This window comes from Lactuca sativa, chromosome 8, assembly GCF_002870075.4.
Source record: "Lactuca sativa cultivar Salinas chromosome 8, Lsat_Salinas_v11, whole genome shotgun sequence".
Lineage (NCBI taxonomy): Eukaryota > Viridiplantae > Streptophyta > Magnoliopsida > Asterales > Asteraceae > Lactuca > Lactuca sativa.
The window spans coordinates 205,375,717-205,381,798 of record NC_056630.2 but is presented as its reverse complement, the minus strand read 5'-3'; positions in this window follow the sequence as shown (position 1 = coordinate 205,381,798).

Sequence of the window (6,082 nt, the reverse complement as noted above, 5' to 3'; positions counted from 1 at the left end):
GGGCTTAGAGGGAGGGCAAAGTGGGCAGCTACACAGGACCCAAACTTTTTCATTATATATTTTTATTTAAAAATACAAATACAAAATTATAATAAAGATAAAGACTTTTTTTTTCTTGTTCGTCCTGGGCCTTTAAAAATATTTCATTTTTCAGGACCGGTCCTGGTTGAACATGTCTAGTTGCGAAGCCTTGCCAATTAGTAAGAAGTGGGGTGGATGCATGCACCCGACTTGCCACCCATTCTATTACCAAAAACATCCTTAAACAATTCTTTTATTAAAAAATTCTCTCCATGACACCTCGTGAATACATCATGATCGATTTGCTGAAAGAAACTAAAAATATTTCAAAATTTCAAAGCGTTATATTTTTATATGTTATATATATATATATATATATATATATATATATATATATATATATATATATATATATATATATAATGGACCCTCGTTAATTTTGGTCGTGGATCTGCCACTCTGCCCACTGAACACATCAGGATCGATTTCAATTTAACATTGTGTCCTTCTTAGGAGGCCTGATAATCGTGTCGTGTTCAGGTTGGCGGGTTAGCGAGTAAAAATATGTCAACCCAAACACGACCTATTTAAATATACAGGTCACGGGTTGGCGGGTTTGGAACATAAACTCATATATGACCCGTCAACCCATTTATTTATACGGGTTCACAAGTTGGCGGGTTCGTGGGTCAAATTCGGGTTCGTGGGGTCAGATTCCATAAATAAAATTGACAATTAAACATGAATAAATTCTTGATGGTTGATGCAAACATATCTGAATTTTAGACATTTAAGTCTTAAACATCAAGATGAAAATTAAAAACATTCATAGAAACATGTTATAGACTTAGCCTTATAACTTATGACTTACGACCTTAGGTCATCCACCACGAGTCAAAATGTCAAAACAGTCAAATGGTCTATAAATCAATGATATATATTATATAATACTTATTAAATATTAATACTTGATACATAAATACCTTTAAAAATAAAATATTTTTTTTATTAAGAATACAAAAGGGTTGACGGGTCAACCCGTTTATTTTTTGAGAAACCCATATATGACCCGTTTAATAAACGGGTTGGCAGGTTGAAAAACTCAATCCAAACTCATTTATTTTGTGTCGTGTCGCGGGTCGTGTCGAGAATTTCTATCTCTACCTCTTGGTAACATCCTTCGTACCTAAGAACACAACACATTCGCACATTGTTTCGAACTTTCGGGAGGCTAGGTCTCATCGGAGTGAGTTAAATGAAACCCACATACAACTTTAGAATCCATTAATGGGATGAGTTCTCGATTATTTTTGTCCCTAGGAATCTAGGTTTGTTTTGAGTACCCAAAACAATTACAAAAGAGAGAGAAGGGTAAGCAGATCTAAAACAAAAAGATTAACACTCAAACATACACAAACTGATTTCAGATTCACACACACGAAAATCGATATCAAAAATGAAAACAACGCACACATTCACTTTCAGAAAGAAAAAACACACACAAATCACCACCATCTCTACCACCACCACCGCTGCCACGCCCACCACTGCCATCACCGTCTGTAACATCCCCCTCTGACACGTATCACAATATTGTCCGCTTTGGGCTCCCGACACGAAAACTTCCAAGGGGGTCACCCATCCCTGGATTGCTCTCGCCCTGTCACACCCCCAAACCGAAACGGCGGAAATGTTCGGGGGTGGAGGACGTCATGTGTAGTATCACAACAATTGCATCATAGTAATCGAAGTAAACACAACCATTACATTAAGATATAAATATTTACATTTGTTTGATTCATTGTTTGCATACATCAAAAGTATAAAAAAATATTAAAGACGTGTCCTTATAAGCTCCGTCTTCTCCAAATGTTGTAGGAGTACCTGCCTACTGATTCCCTGAGAATACAAGCGATTTTGAAAGAGTATCAGCATAAAGCTGGTGAGTTCATAAAAATGTTTTTGTAGTGAAAACCTATTAATGAATCTGAAAAAGGTATGCATGTTTCCCAAGAAAATCCAATATTTTCTAACATGTAAGTTTGTTACTTTATTTTGTTCAAAAACCTTGACTAACACTTGTATGTATAGTAACTTCTGTGTGAAAACCCCTGGCTACCACCAGTATATATAGTATGTTCTGCATGAAAACCCTAGCTACCACCATTATGTATAGTAGTTTTATTAATTAAAATAAAACTAATAAAGAATGAAATCCCATAAACTGATGGGGTTGAGCCATAAGAACTTTCCTATGTGCACATGCAAACCCTAATGCTTGGGTCTAGGTTTCTCTAATTGAACATGCAATGTATCCAAGGCTTGCATTCATAGATCTAATGTAAACAATCAATTCATAACATATGAAAAACAGATCTAGAATTTTACCTTAAGTTGCATGCTTGAAACTTCTTGTTCTTGGAGCTTAGAGTCACAATTATCACTCCTTTAATGGCTTACAAACACCAACTAGCAAGAAGATGATTTGAGGGAGAGGTGAGAAATCGGCCTTAGGGTTTCTTCAATCAAAGAGTAGCTGATTTCCTCCACCTAAGAGGTCTATTTATAGTATGAGCTACTAGGGTTTCACCCTAAACCCTAATTGAATAACTTAGCCTCTAGACAATCCAAAGATCCTTCTAGATAATGGCTTGGACGATTTTAAGATATCTTTATCTCTAAAAATCGTCCCCCTCATTATCCATAAGGATTCATAGCCCAAAACACAACTATCATACATTTGACGGTTTATGCCCCTTTATTCAATTAACCTCTTTAAGTCACCAAATTAATTCCTAATTAATTTATGACTTATATCAATTAAATAATATTATTATTCCTTTAATATATTATTCTTATAATACATTAATAATAATATCACTTCTCTCTATATAAATCACCCTGTCAAGTTGCTATGGTGAAGGCAACCCAAAAGGACCATGCACAATCGGGTCAAGTACTTACCAAATATAGTTACAGCCTTAGACACTAATCCAACAGTCTCCCACTTGGATAATTCTAGTAACTATAAATGCAAACACAATCCGATTAGCAATCGTAGCTCTCAAAGATGCTGTCAACTCTGATCTTATCAATATCCTGTCCTTTAGATAAGGGATCGTACAATCCTCTGTTTTGATACCGTGCAGACAGTCTCATGAAACATTGTCATACTTATTGTCTAGCAATTAGTTTCTCGATCTCAAATTTATTTGACATAGAACTTAATTGAACACATCAATTTCAGTCCTGACCAGGCCCGACACATAAGTCAAATCAAATCATTGAGCAGCCGTGATATCGCTTCTACCCTCTTAGGATAAAAGTAACAGATAAACTTCGACTTATATGCATTTACTATTCACTAATCAACTATACACAACAATGTGTTTTATGACATCAATTTACTGATGCGGTTTCGCATTATCAATGCACAACCAATTAGTAAATAATAAACCATATATCTTGGTTTCAAGACCATATGATATTATCGTCTTGTGATCACTTGCAGTACATTCCAAAAAGTGATCCCAGCAAGCGCGAGTTTATTCCAATGCTCAAAACTTGTTCATAAGCCCTCATGAACGTTGTAGCAAACCTTTGCTATGTCTAATACCATTTATACAATCTACACACCAATTCATGACAATCTTCATTCATACCTACTTCCAACATATGAACAATTGTGGACTGTTTGAATAATTTGATTATTCTTAATAAACTCAATTATTCTGGAAGTCAAAACATGCAAAGTGAAACAATAGTTAAACAATTAACATAAGACAAAACCTTTAAATAATACTTCTTTATTTAATCATCAAATATCAATTACATTTATCTATTACAAGTTTCCAAACTATCTAATCCAAACTAATATCATCCTTCAGCCCAATGCTCCTAGCGTGCTACAAGTGCTTAACCCTGCTCAGTGCCTTCGTAAGCGGATCTGTTGGGTTATCTTCTGATGATATCCTCTTAACCACGAGGTGTCCTTCTTCTACTCGATGTCTAATAAAGTGATACTTTCTGTCGATATGTCGAGATCTACCATGATCCCTCGGTTCCTTGGTCAAGGCAACCGCTCCTTCATTATCACAGAAAATTTCAATAGGCTCCTTTATGGCAGGCACAACTCCAAGGTCACCAATGAAGTTCTTCAACCATATCGCCTCCTTTGACGCTTCGCTCGCTGCAATGTACTCTGATTCGCACGTTGAATCATCTACAGTTTCCTGCTTGGAACTTTTCCAAGTTACTGCTCCTCCATTAAGGCTAAAGACCCAACCCAACTGCGAACGGTAGTTGTCTCTGTCGGTCTGGAAGCTGGTGTCACTATACCCTCGCACCTTTAAGTCATCACTCCTCCTGAGGACTAAAAACCATTTCTTGGTCCTCCGAAGATACTTAAGGATATTCTTGACCGCAATCCAATGAGTTCTGCCAGGGTTCCCTTGATATCTACTGACCATGCTCAAAGCAAAGGCCACATCAGGGCGAGTACAAGTCATAGCATACATGATCGAGCCAACTGCGGAAGCGTAAGGAACTCGGCTCATCTCAGCTATCTCGGCTTCGGTACTCGGACTTTGAGTCTTACTCAATTTGGCATTACTTTGTATCGGCAATTCTCCCTTCTTCGAGTTTTCCATAGTAAAACGTTTTAGTACCTTATCCAAGTAAGTATTCTGACTAAGTCCTATTAGTCTCTTACTTTGCTCTCTCACTATCCTTATTCCTCATATATAAGAAGTCTCTCCGAGGTCCTTCATAGAGAAACACTTCCCGAGCCAGGACTTTACTTCCTGCAGAGTCGGGATGTCGTTTCCCATGAGTAGTATGTCATCGACATACAAAACGAGGAAGCTAACTATACTCCCACTGGCTTTGACATATACACATGATTCATCTTCGCTTCATACAAATCCAAACTCTTTGACTTTCTCATCAAAGCAAAGATTCCTTCTACGAGATGCTTGCTTAAGTCCATAAATGGACTTCTCAAGCTTGCACACTCTATTGGGATGCTTTGTATCGACAAAACCCTCTGGCTGAGCCATGTAAACATCCTCAGCCAACTTCCCATTAAGGAAAGCAGTCTTGACATCCATCTGCCATATTTCACAATCATGAAATGCAGCAATGGCTAGCATCACCCTTATAGACTTTATTTTCGCAACTGGTGAGAAGGTCTCATCATAGTCAACTCCGGGAGTTTGAGTAAATCCCTTCGCAACAAATCGTGCCTTATACGTGTGTACATTTCCATCCACGTCGGTCTTCTTCTTGAAGATCCATTTGCACCCAACCGTCTTACGTCCGGGCACATTGTCAACCAAATTCCAAACTTGGTTGTCATACATGGACTGAATCTAGTTGTCCATCGCCTCTTTCCATTTTGCAGACTCTGGGCCTGCCATGGCTTCCTTATAGCTATTAGGTTCATCTAGATTTATTAGCGTACCATCACTAATATACGTGTCCCCTTCAGTAGTAATATGAAACCATAAAGTTGGGGTTGAACTCTAACACTTTTGGAACATCTAAGAGGTAAGGACTCGTCAATTGGTTCAACTGGAGTTTCCTCCTCGGTCTGAGCGCTAGCGGTAGAGGTTCCTTCATCACTCGACTAATAAATCTCTTCAAGATCAATCTGCCTCCCACTATCTCCTTGGTTTATGAGTTCTCGCTCTCGGAAAACCCCTCTCCTTGCAACGAAGACAACATTGTCACTCGGTCTATAGAAGAGATATCCAAAGGATTTCTGTGGGTAGCCGATGAAAATACATCGCTCACTATGAGGTTCGAGCTTGTCGTGAGTCTCTCGTCTTACCAAAACTTCACAACCCCAAACCTTGATATGTGCCAACGAGGGAGCTTTCCCTGTCCACATCTTGTAAGGTGTTTTGGCAACCTTCTTTGTATAGACTCAGTTAAGGATATGGGCAGCAGTCTCTAAGGCATACCCCCAGAATGAGATAGGTAGTAAAGCATGACTCATCATAGAACGAACCATGTCTAACAAGGTTCGATTACGCCTTTCTGCCACACCATTCAACTGCGG